The sequence below is a fragment of the Pleurodeles waltl genome, chromosome 7, assembly GCF_031143425.1.
Source record: "Pleurodeles waltl isolate 20211129_DDA chromosome 7, aPleWal1.hap1.20221129, whole genome shotgun sequence".
Classification (NCBI taxonomy): domain Eukaryota; kingdom Metazoa; phylum Chordata; class Amphibia; order Caudata; family Salamandridae; genus Pleurodeles; species Pleurodeles waltl.
In genome coordinates, this window is record NC_090446.1 from 793867100 (window position 1) to 793880526 (window position 13427).

Genomic DNA, 13427 nt, shown 5'->3' on the forward strand with positions numbered 1-13427 from the left:
TTTTATTTGAGAAAATAATTCTTACTCACCTCAAGGTACCAATAATTTCACGGAAGCTTGAATCTGTGTTTGTTTCCAAATCTATAACTAACCACCCACCAATAATGGCAGACTCGAGTGTTTTTATTACCGTTTTGGAGGGTCCAGGAAGGGTAAGGTAAAGTGGCAATGACACCCAAACAAACCCTTTTATCACCAACATCATCATCTGAGACTATATGGGCAGCAAACCTGTTATTTCCCTCGAGCTCTCCAGCATCTCCAATGTGCCCTCACCAAATAAAGTAACCGGATGTGGAAAAAAGCAGTATCCTATTGGTGTGAGATGTTTCAGCGGATGGAAAGTTGCACAGAACGTTAGACTGGCAATGGGTTACCTGTCCAATGTTCTCAGTGGTGGTGTCTAAAAAAAATATATAACGCTATCTCATGAGAACATTTGAGATGTCATAACAACCCAACAAAAAAGTTGCAGTTGAAAACATTTTTATTTCTTTCCCTAGCCACTATAGTGATCTTCTTTTCAAACGGCTGTCTCCTTCAGCCTTCTCCACAAGCAGTGCTTACTCGATAGTCAAAAGTCTTTTGTAAAGCAGCACAGCCAGAATGGGACATGCATACTCATCTGAATCAATCGGCCAATGTTTGCCACCTGTGTACAATGATGGTACACTTTTACCATGAACACAGAGCCATCTGGAGTGAGGCATAGGTTTAAGGACATGATCTGCATCCTCTTTCAACCGCTGAATCAGCAGCCAGTCATTTGGGTAAGTGATGTGGCACAAGGGCGGTCTATGACTCGGGATCATCCACACAAACACCCAATGTCTGTTGAGTGGAAATCTTACTAATACTCCCAAATAGTTGCAGCTCACCTTCTTTTGCAGAAATTACCCAGGTTTTGTGTAAAGAGAATAGTTAATAATTGTTGCAATAACATCTTAGGGAGCTGCTTACACCCGCTTACTACACATGGGAAATAGACCAATCAAGTTAGTAATCTTTCCAAGTTCTTTTAGTTCCAGAATTTGCCATTTTTACCCATTGGCATTTTCCCATCTAAGTTAAACTCAATACTGTCTGAAACAACTACGCAGAAGTATACCAAAAGTTTTATGTCTGGAAATTGGTCTCCATGTTCTCATACCCATCTCTACACAATAAAGTGGCATTTCTGCCTGTAAACCTTGCTCAGTGCTGTGCGGGATAACTGAAACGAATAAATGGAAGAACGCCACAAGAATTATGTTTGAAAATATGTCTATATTGGATATTCCTCCACCGATCTGTTCAAACCGTGATGTTTTACGACTGTCCTATTGTATATTGGTATATTCATCTGGCCTCAATCATTTATATATGCACTTTTTTAATCTGATCCTTTGTATAGCACTGTTCTGAGTCTGGACTGCTCTATTTAAACCTGCTGCTATTTAAATAAATATATGCAATAACTTCATTACCATCCGAGTACCATACCGTAAAATATCTGGATAATAACTTGCAACAAGACAAAAATATATAAGCCAGAGAGAAAATAACATTTTACGACCATATTAGAAAAATGATTGGTTGGTAAAAGTTTTCAAATAAGTTTCTTCACCATATATCTTGAAGAGGAGCGACCAACATACCCTGAGGGTTGAGGTTGACAAGCAGCAGTTTAAGCTCCTAAACTAATAGATTTAGCTGAATTATAACTCACTCTGATATGCTGGAGGACTGTCTTTAGTGGTTTAAATGAAAAGCTTTATCAATTTGAGCTGCAAAGGGACGGAGGGTGTTAGAAATGGGGTCTCTGGTTGGCATTCAGTTTGCACTCCGTCCAAGTAGGGACCCTCACTATAGTCAGGGTAAGGGAGGTACACACATAGGATTACCCCTGCTCACCCCTTGGTAGCTTTGCACAAGCCGTCAGGTTTATCTCAGAGGCAATGTGTAAAGTATGTGTACAATTACACACAGTAACACAGTGAAAACACCACAAAAAGACTCAACATCATTTTAGAAGTATAGCTAATATTTATCTGAGCAAAATAAGACCAAAACAACAAAAATGCAACATACGCAAGCAAAGTTAGGCATTTTCAAAGATTAAACTTGAATATAGCGCCTAAAAACACACAAAAGCTTCAATCTGGTAGTATCACAGTGTCGTGATGGAGTCGTTCCCAACAATCTGATGCCAATGGCACTGGTCACATTGCACATTCCTCTTGATCCAGAAGTGTTCTAAAAGTTTGGGGTTTGGGGTCCACTACTTAGATCCATTTCTGTCTTTGAAGTAGGCAAACTTCAATGAAAGTTTCTGTTGTTGACAAGATCCTGCCTTGCCCAGGCTAGGCCCAACAGACACACCAGGGGGTCGAAGAGTGCATTGTGCGAGGACAGGCACAGCCCTGTCAGCTCCTCTCTCCCCACTCTAGCCAGGAGACTCATCAGGATATGCAGAACGCTCCCCAGCTGCCTATGTGCCATTGTCTAGAGCGAATTCACAAGCAGCCCAACTGTCAGTCTGACTCAGATATGGATTCCACAAGCAGGCAGAGGTACAGAACGGTTAAGCAAGAAAATGCCCACTTCCTACAATTGGCATTTTCAAACTGAGAATCTAAAAACCAACTTTACCAAAAGATGTATTTTTAAATTGTGTGTTCAGAGACTCCAAACTCCAAATCCTTATCTGCTCCCAATGGGAAACTGCACTTAAAATATATTTAAAGGTAGTCTTCATGTTAACCTATGTGAGACACAGGCCTTGCACTAGAGAAAAATGAATTTAGCTGTATTTCACTATCAGAACATGTAAAACACACAAGTACATGTCCTACCTCTTAAATACACTGCACCCTGTCCATGTGCTACTTAAGGCCTACCTTAGGGGTGCCTTACATGTACAAAAAGGGAAGGTTTGGGCCTAGCAAGTGGGTACACTTGCCAGGTTGAATTGGCAGTTGAAAACTGCACACACAGACACTGCAGTGGCAGGTCTGAGCCATGTTTACAGGGCTACTCGTGTGGGTGGGACAATCAGTGCTTCAGGCCCACTAATAGCATTTGGTTTACAGGCCCTGGGCACCTCTAGTGCACTTTACTAGGGACTTACATATAAATCAAATATCCTAATCATGGATAAACCAATCACCAATGCAATTTAGACAGAGATCATGTGCACTTTAGCACTGGTTAGCAGTGGTAAAGTGCCCAGAGTCCTAAAGCCAACAAAACAGGGCAGAAAAAATAGGAGGAAGGAGGCAAAAAGTTCTGGGATGACCCTGCAAAAAGGGCAAGGTCCAACAGAGGACTACCAAGAAGCTCTGCTTGTAAGAGAGACAGCCACTCAATATGGCCTCCACCCCAAACCTTCATCTGATTGTCGCTAAAATACAACATGGCTCTACGTTCCGTATTTGTGTATATCCAGACCCTTAGAAGCCACTTGATGGTGTAAATGTGCCTGATAAATACTCAAATCAGTGATTCCATCAATCAACTCATCAAGTTTAAATTATGACAGCTAGAGATGGCAGCGTGAGAAAGTGATATATTTGTAAACATCATCATATGCCCAAAGATGTCTTGAAATGCCACCGACTTCAGGGATAGAAGAAAACCAAGATGATCGCTAAACTGACAAAACAAGTAAGTCTAAAGAGCTTTCATGAATGCAGTGATTCTTCGTCAGGTGCATGTTTAGTGCACATATTTTAATTTATTTCACTACTGGGGAACTTGGAAGTTAAAGGCATGTCCTTATGTAACAGATCAACTAAAAGTCAAAGTATGGCACAGAAGTACAAGTCACTTACCTTCGGTAACGAAATATCTGGTAGAGACACATTCTAGTTGAAGATTCCTTACCTTAGAATTTTCCCCCAGACGTCAGACTGGATCCGGAGACTTTTCTTCGAGCAATACCCTTGTGTGTTGGTAGGTGGCGTCGGTCGACTCCGCAGGCGTCGTAGGCGTCGTGGTCGCCGTGATGACGTCGGGAGTAGTACATAGACGCCACCCTCGCACACTGACGTCAGTTTCTTTTAACGACTTTCCACACCAGAGCGCAGAGCCGCTAAGAACACTGAGTTTGGTGCACCAGAGGACCTGAAAGGGGGAATCCCTGTCCCTAGAAATCAGTTCGCAAGCGGGGAGGATGGGTGGGCGGTAAGGAATCTGCAACTAGAATATGTCTCTATCAGATATTTCGTTACCGAAGGTAAGTAACTAGTTCATCTGATAGATACTTCTAGTTGCAGATTCCTTACCTTAGAATAGATACCCAAGCAATGCCATGCTCGGTGGTGGGCTGCGAACTAAGATCATACTAGAAAGTCCTGCAGGACAGAACGACCAAAGTAGCCGTCCCAACGGACCTGACTATCCAGGCAGCAATGCTTAACAAATGTGTACAGGGATGCCCATGTAGCTGCTTGACAGATATCCAGGACAAGAACTCCGCGTGATAACACAGTGGATGCAGCAGTGGCTCTGGTAGAATGAGCCCGCAAGCCGTCAGGAGGTTGCTTTTTTGCCAAAGCATAGCACATTTTGATGCAAAGAAGCCCCCATTGAGAGATGGTACGCTTCTGCACCGCCTTTCCCCTTCTTCGCACCCACATAGACAACAAAGAGTTGATCATCCACCCGGAAGTCTTTAGTACAATTGAGATAGACCGCCAACGCTCTTTTTGGGTCCAGACGGTGGAGTCTCTCCTCCTCATGGGAAGGATGTGGAGGTGCGTAGAAGGTAGGCAAAGTGATGGACTGGCCTACAGGAAATGGTGTAACCACATTAGGAAGGAAGGAAGCTCTAGTGCGTAACACCACTTTGTCAGGGTGCACAGACAAGTATGGAGGCTTTGAAGAAAGGGCCTGAAGCTCACTCACCCTGCGAGCAGAGGTGATAACAATGAGAAAGACAGTTTTGAACGTGAGGAGCCGCAAGGGACAATTATGCATTGGCTCAAAGGGAGTACACATCAAGTAAGTAAGTACAAGATTAAGATCCCACTGAGGCATGATGAAAGGAGTGGGAGGAAATAAGTGGGTGAGCCCCTTCAAGAACCTATTCACAAGAGGAGATTTAAAGCGTGAGGGCTGATCATGAAGCCTAAGAAAGGTGGAAATGGCAGACAGATACCCTTTAAGGGTGCCCAATGCAGAGCCCTGCTGAGCTAAAGAAAGAATGAACAGAAGAACCTCTGAAAGAGGGGCAGAAAGGGGGTCAACAGATTTGTTGGTGCACCATGCCACAAATTTATTCCAATGACAGGCGTATACAGTTTTAGTCGAGGGATGCCTGGCTGCCAAGATAACATTGCAGACTTTGGGTGGAAGGGCAAATTCCGTCAACTGTTGCCGCTCAATCTTCACGCATAAAGGCGGAGGACTGTCCCCTGCTGCTGCGACAGAAGATCTGCCCGAAGAGGCAGTCTGAGTGGAGGATCGATGGACATGCTCAATACCTCTGAATACCACACTCTTCGAGCCCCGTCCGGAGCCACCAAGATAATTTGGGCCCGGTCGTACTTGATTTCCTTGAGAACTCTGGGCAGAAGAGGGATAGGCGGGAAGGCGTAAAGGAAGCCGGTGTTCCACTTGAGACGAAAAGTGTCTCCGAACGAGTGCCGCCTTGGAAACTCCAACGTGCAAAATAGCTGACATTGTGCATTCTCTGCGGAGGCGAACAGTTCTAACCAAGGCTCTCCCCAGTTGAGAAAGAGACCTTGCGCCACCTCCGGATGGAGATGCCATTCGGGATCGACAGTGCATCGGCGGCTGAGTTAGTCTGCTCTGGAGTTGAGAGAGCCCGCCAGATGTTGAACCATCCAGCCATGTTCCAGCCATGTCCAGAGGCGTAGTGCCTCCTGACAAAGAATCCAGGACCCTGCCTGCCCTGTTTGTTGGAGTACCACATGTCGGTAGTGTTGTCCGTGAACACCTGCACCGCCTTCCCTTTGAGAGAGGGAAGGAATACTTTCAAAGCAAGTCTGATTGCTCGGAGCTCCAGTATATTTATGTGGAGTCCCGACTCCGCCGCAGACCTGAGGCCTCTGATCTCTGCCTCTCCCATGTGGCCGCCCCAACCCAGAAGCGACGCATCTTTCACTACAGGGAGATCTGGGTGGGGAAGGGAGAGGGATCTGCCATTGACCCAATTGGGATTCGAAAGCCACCACTGCAGGTCTTTCGCAGTCCCCTCCTAGATCTGGACTATGTCGGAGAGATTACCCTGATGCTGCGCTCACTGAAACTTCAAGTCCCACTGCAGAGCCCGCATATGCCACGTGGCATGTGTTACTGCCAGGATGCAGGAAGCCAAGAGGCCCAGCAGCCTCAGAGTCTGTCTCACCGAAACCCAAGACCAAGGCTGAAAGATCGGAATCATAGCCTGAATGTCTTGGAATCGCTTTTTGGCAGGATAAGCCCGAAACAGCACTGTGTCAGAACAGCTCTGATGAAAGGTTGCGTCTGAGAGGGAGTCAGGTGTGACTTCGGCACGTTGACAGTGAACCCCAGCAGGTGCAGGAGGACCGCCGTAGTCTGAAGGTGGGAGACCACTGTAGGGGTGGAGGCGCCTTTAACAGCCAGTCGTCTAGTTAGGGGAAGACTGAGACCCCTAACCTGCACAGATGAGCTGCAACCACCGCCATCACTTTTGTGAACATCCGAGGGGCACTGGTAAGACCGAAAGGGAGCACAGTAAACTGAAAGTGCTTGTGACTTACCACGAATCTTAGGTAACATCTGTGGGCAGGCAGGATGGGGATGTGGAAATAAGCGTCCTGCAAGTCCAACGCTACCATCCAGTCTCCCGGGTCCAGGCAGACAGAACCTGAGCCAGGGTGAGCATTTTGAACTTCTCCTTCTTGAGGAAGTAGTTCAGGTCCCGAAGATCTAGGATAGGACGCAAGCCTTTGTCCTTCTTTGGTATCAGAAAGTAGCAGGAATAACACCCATAACCTACTTCTGGCGCAGTGACCCTTTCTATAGCTCCCTTGGCCAAGAGAGCAGCGACTTCCTGGCTGGAGAAGCACCAAATGATCCTCTGAAAGGTGATGGAAGGATGGTGGCATGTGTGGTGGTGCAGATTCGAAAGGGAGGGAGTAGCCCTTCCAAATTATTTGCAAAACCCACCTGTCCGTGGTTATATGTTCCCAGTGGGGCAGGTGATGGCAGATTCTGCCACCAACTGGGCGGGAGTGAGGGGACAGACTTGGAAGGTTTGGAGGCTGCAACGGGGGCAGAGGTAGACTGGACAGACCTCTGGTTCCATGTCCCACGGCCACGTGGGATTCCGCACCCACGGCCACGCATAGGCTGTCCAGCGTGCATGGCCCGGTGGCTGGGTTGAGGACGCGACAGGGACGAAAAGCAGACTGTGGGGGGGTGTGTGGCGGAGGAAAGGCCAAGGGACCGAGCCGTAGCCCGGAATCCTTGTACCTCTCCAAGGCTGAGTCTGCTTTGTCTCCAAAGAGACGGGTGCCATCAAAGGGCATGTCCATGAGTGACTGTTGGACATCCCCCGAGAAGCCAGAAGTATGTATCCAGGCATGGACCCCATAAGGCCACTGTCGTCGCAACCGCTCTTCCTAGAGAGTCGGTCGTATCCAGCCCACAATGGATCGTGAACTTTGCTGCGTCTCTCCCATCTTTCACTGCTTGGGAGACGATAGCACGGGCCTCCTCTGGTATCTGCGGCAGGACTTGCGCAACCGTATCCCACAGTGAGTGGAAATAACAGCCCGAAAGAAATGAGGTGTTCACGGACCGCAGTGCGAGGCTGGAGGAAGACAACAACTTCTTACCAAATTGTTCCAGCCTTTTGGATTCCCTATCTGGGGGTGTGGAAGGGAACGCGCCAGAAGAAGACACCTGGATTACAAGACTCTCAGGCGTAGGATGTTCGGACAGGAACTTTGGGTCGTTCGGCGCAGGCCGATGGCAGCGAGGGATAGTCCTGTTCACAGGAGCCCCTGTGCTAGGCTTGGACCATGTCCTTCCTCAAAAGGACATCAGTGAGGGCCTAATTAAATGGGAGAAGGGGTTCAGATGTAGAAGCCCCAGGCTGAAGCACCTCCGTCAGGAGATTAGACCTGACTTCAACAGTAGGTAGCTCAAGGCTAAGGACCTCAGCCGCCCTACTAACCACCATACTATAGGTAGCTCCCTCCGCCGTAGCCACGGTAGGAGGAGACAGTATGCCAGCATCAGGAGAAGTATCCAGACCACTGGCTTCGCCCAAGTCCTGTGCCCAGTCCATAGTAGGGTCTTCCTGGTATTCATAAGGGTCCAGGGACCCCTCCAATTCCTCCCAGTATTCGTACCCATAGGAAAATGGGTCAGAATCCGACCTCGGGCGAATAGGGCCCACCGAACTGATGGCGGCGTCTGCCAACGCCGCTCCGATTCCGAGTCATCGGGAATGAGAATTGGGTCAACATCTATAGTGGCCACTACCGACGTCAGGAGCGTCGATAACCAACCCGCCGCCGGGGAAGGTCTCGATTGTGCGACCGGCGTTGGTGCGGATCCGCACACGGATCCGGAGGCGACCTCGGTGGCCGGGGCCGAAGCCGCTGGCGCAGAACCCGAAGGCCCCTCAGCCAAGCCCCTTGGGCCCAAAGGTGCCGTATCAGGGTCAGCACGCCCAAAGATGAGGCGCATGGCCTCGCAAAACCCTTTAAGTTGGGTGGGGATCACTCCGGCTCCAAGAAACTCGGGGAAGTGCGGAATCGACCCAGACGTAGGCTCCGAGGACAGAGGCCTAGTGCGTGGAAGCTCATCCCGCGTCGCGTCAGCCGAGTGACGGGGTGAAGTCGGAGAGTGATGGGGTTTCTTCGACTTCTTCTTCTTCTTACCTTGACCCAAGGACTTTGAAGAAGACGAGTGGTGATGGCTTCGCGACCGATCTTGAGACCTTCCTCTCGAGCGAGACTGGGACCTACGCGGAGTCGAGTGCCGGGCCGCCATCAGCTTTAGGGACCGCTCCCTCAAAGCCTTTGGATGCATTGCCCGACACTCGGAGCACGACTTTGGGTCGTGGTCGCGCTCAAGACACCACAGGCAAACACGATGAGGATCCGTCACCGACATCATTCGATGGCAGTCCTTACACGGCTTGAACCCGGTCTTCGGGGACATCCTCGACGCACCAAGTGTTGCACCAAAAAAGTTCGACAAAATGGTTGAATTCGTCCCAAAAATTGCCTAGGGTCGCTCCCTCTCGGATCAGCGCGTGACGCGGAAAGAAAAGAACTGACGTCTCTGCACGAGGGCGGCGTTTATGTACTACTGCCGACGTCATCACGGCGACCAGGGCGCCTGCGGAGTCGACTGACGCCACCTACCGACGAGCAAGGGTATTGCTCGAAGAAAAATCTCTGAATCCAGTCTGATGCCTGGGGGAAAATTCTAACGTAAGGAATCTGCAACTAGAAGTCTTTATCAGATATCCAGGTTGCAAAATATGTGCAGAAACATATCGAACCAGTATATCCTGCAAGGTATTTTGTACTATATTGCAAACAGCTTTCTAAGCACATCAGAGGACCTTAAACTGGATCCACTGAGCAGTAGGTTGCTAGTGGAGGGTGTGTCGGGCTGCCCATACCCCCATCATACTTGCAAAAAGTACTGACCAACTGGACAGCCATATTCAGAACACTTTCAAGTTTAGATATGAATATGCATAATGGCCTGGATAACAGGCATTGGCACTGTCCAATCTGGACACAATTCCTGCATTCATCACGGATGCTATAAGGTGACAGGGTATGAATGGATTAATAAATCTCACCTCATGTAAAAGACATATATCACTGAACTCATCCACCCTTCCAGATTGAGATATTTTTCCTGCAGAAAACCCAAATGTTTTACTTTACTAACTGGGAAAGAAACAGCTTCTAGGTTCATTGGCCACATGATGAAGTAAAGAAATGTTCCTGCCCTAGTACATGAACCAGTATCAGCTAAGTGTCATCTGCATAAGAATCTAATTTTCCTCTGCACATCTGTATAGTCCTAGCAAAAGGAGGATGTAAACACTGAAAAGTATACAAGACAGAAAGGAGTCCTGAGAGCTCCGCAAGTAACCCTCAGTGATTTAGATTAATACTGAGGAAGACCAAGAGACTGACTTCTTTCTGTAAGGAGAAAGATTAACCATTCAAAGGTCACGCCTTGCACACTAACCACCGTAAGACACTAGATAAGTACTGAATGACACACTGTATTGAAAGCACTTGATAGGTCAAGTAGGATGAAACGGTTGAAATGTCTGCCATTCACATCCAGCCCAATTGAAAAAAGGGCCTCACCAGCCCTTATGGTGATGGTCAAGGGCTTTAACCTTCATAGAGGGACCTGTTCAATTTCAAATGCAAGTCATAACACCACTACAGACACATCGTGGCATCATAACCATCTGTCTTACTGGAAGACCCAGGTCTGCAACAACCACCTAAGGGGAACATACAAGAAATTATAGCCTCTTTCAACTACTGAGAAAAGGTGAACGGGGAGATGAACCCATACAACACGTGTATTCAACACACAGGCGTGGAGGCTATCAAAGATGAGGCCCAAACCCATGACAACGTTTACTACCATGGACAGAAGAGGTGTAAGGCGGATTGCATCTACACAGAAAACCCCAGCTCCTTTTCTGTTTAAACAAAAACAACAAGCAGATGAACTAGTGCAGTATAGAAGGGCTTTTACAAACAGCATCTTGTGCGCTGCACTCCTCCCGCATACACCCAAGAAAAAGGTATCTGTGAATGAAACCAGGAAGAAGGGAGGAAGCAGGTGATTACCCAATACTCTTGTCGCCCTCAATATAGCCCCAAAAAAACAGAATTAAGTGCGAGCACTCAAACCTCGGCATAGTCAATGAAGGCCCAGATTCTAAGCGTCACAGTAACTACTCAAAGGAAATGCAGGTCTTCAGGACACAAGTCAGGTCCATCCTGCTAAAGAATTAAGACAGCGTTGATTAAACAGACAAATAGGACTTCCATGTGAAAGGTCATGTATCATGGTCGTCATGGAAAGGGGAAAGGGCTATATATGCACCTAAAGTCAAAGGGTTATCTGCTTGGTGGACATAAATGACCCCCAAGTTGAGAGGACTGCTATGGAGAAGAGAGGCAAAGTAGTGATGTATTCTTCGTTCCACCTCCTATGACACTATGTTGCATAAAGTGAAGGTTTCAAACAGTGTTCCACAATCTGAAGCGTGAACAACATTTTCTACTTGTGAAGAACTGCATGCTTGTATTGCCCTGTCAATAATACCCACATTTGTTTATGCAACGATCGCGTTTATTCACACAGTAAACTGTATTTCATTAGCCACTAAAGCGCCGTCACGCATAATTAATATGTAGTCGGTCTACTATCTCTGTTGTGTATGTCAAAGGCATTCTCTGAAAAACTGCTTGCATGACTGTGGCTGGCAATGCACAGAAAGTACCCATTTCGCACTTTTATGCGGATGCACTGACTCGCATAAAGTAGAAAATGATTATTTTTTTCCTTCCAAAGTATGAAATATTGCTTCCATCTGTTAAAAATAATGTTGTGATGTCACCAGCTTTCTCCCCTAAACATTGCATTTTCCCTTATCTCCGCTCAATCATTTTAAAAGAACTGCTATCTTTTATAGAGCCTGGATTTAAATCACAATAACACTGGGAAGATGAATGGCAGTGCTATTGAATATGGCGAAAATTGGATCCCAGAGTACAGGTGAATGATGAGACAGCTCTTCTCTTTTTGATACGTTTTCTTCCTCTATTAGTTTCCTGCCATGGCTGGGGTTTCACTTAGAATTTTAATGTAGGCGGCTGACGCTAATCTGAGTGTCCTCTTTCTTTTCAGCACCATCCTATTCTAGAGACAATTCATTTTGGGAAGCGGTAATACACTTCCACCGGTGACTGTCCAAGAGAAGCGGCACTTCTGAAAAAGAAGTATGCAGAGGCAAGTGATGTTACATATAATGTGCCGACTGCAAAATATTCTTCCGCTCAGAGGAGGTAATTGTTTCCTTTTATTTATGTTTGCCCCTGCTGCCTTTTTTGCTTCTATAGTTTCTGATTCCACAGAATGACTTGCGGTCTGGCGTTGGCCCATCAGAAAAAACATAGAATAAAGAGAATAGACCTAAAGACTCTACTCCCGTTCGCATTTTCTGCCACCCTTGAGACCACTTATGTACTGCTTCTTTTAGGGGATGACCTGTCCTATGTGTTAGTAAACAAAGAAGGTGTCTCATCCAGGGGCATTAAAATAACATCTGTGCTTTTAAGGGTGCCTAAAGGGCAATAGTGAAGACTAGTCTAGCCCTGGGCATGCGGCCACTATGGCAGGAACTTTCAGGAAAGAAGACTACAAGAATGAAAGGATCCTCAAACTTGCTTCTCCAGCAATGAGAGAAAATCGATGTAAAAAGTGAATTATTAGTTGGAATGGATGGCATTCCAAAACAAGTTAAAAAGTGACACTGATCTGTTGGGTCCAAGCAAATCTGTACTCAACCTCTGATAGCTCTGCAGCAGAGAAGACAGGCTTGTGTTAAAGAAAATGTGCAAAGCATTTAGAATTACAAAGACAGATAAATGGTCGAAAAGACAACACAATAAAAATCCCACTCTCATTTTTTGAAAAATAGAGAACATTTGAACAAAATTACACCAAAAGGACAAAAATCCAGCAAGGGAAACCGGAGGTTGGTTCAAATTTGTAAAGATGTATCAGAAAAGGAACCAGGAAAAAGTAAAGTGCCCATAGATGGAGTGCAAGTAGGATATGCCAAGCAGATTCATCCCATTTTGCTTTTCAACTTAGACTCCAGTGGGCAAAGGTGGCAAGCCGTTTCCGAGGAAGTCCTCTCAAAGCCAGACAGCAGTGGGACAAGATCCAGCTGAAGCTATGGGTTTTGGCAGGAAAAGATCTGAGCAGGAAAAGTTTAAATTTCGGTCCCAGGGAAGACCTTTCATTGGGTGGATATATTTTTTTAGCTTCTTTGAGATTGTAAGGGAAGTTGAGCGAGGTTAAGTCAAGGGTCCCTGGACCTCCGGAACTGCACTTAGGGCACCGGACTCACTGAAACAGAGGCCACCAGCAAGGTCCTACCAAGGTCCAGTTACAACTGTTCATGTGAGCACGTCAGGAAAATGGGCTTTGTGTCCCGTTAGCCACACAGGTCAGTCTACTGACCCTTAGAGTCCACTTCTTGGTCCCCCGTCCAAGTGGAAGTAGGCCCATCCCTTTAGATCTTCTCACAGGTCTCAAACAGTAGGAGCAGTAATAATTTTCTTTCAAAGGTCCAGAAAGTGTTCTGAGGCGGGTGTCTTGGGGTGCCACATTTATGGTTGGCATTAACTAATGTGTGTAGGTGATTCCTGGCTTCTCCTTAA

At 46.8% G+C, this 13427-nt stretch overlaps 1 protein-coding gene across 2 annotated transcripts in view; it reads right to left on the reverse strand.

The window, feature by feature from the left end:
• Positions 1-13427, reverse strand: part of RANBP17 (RAN binding protein 17) — a 1172021-nt gene that overhangs the window by 34594 nt on the left and 1124000 nt on the right. The window lies entirely within an intron of this gene.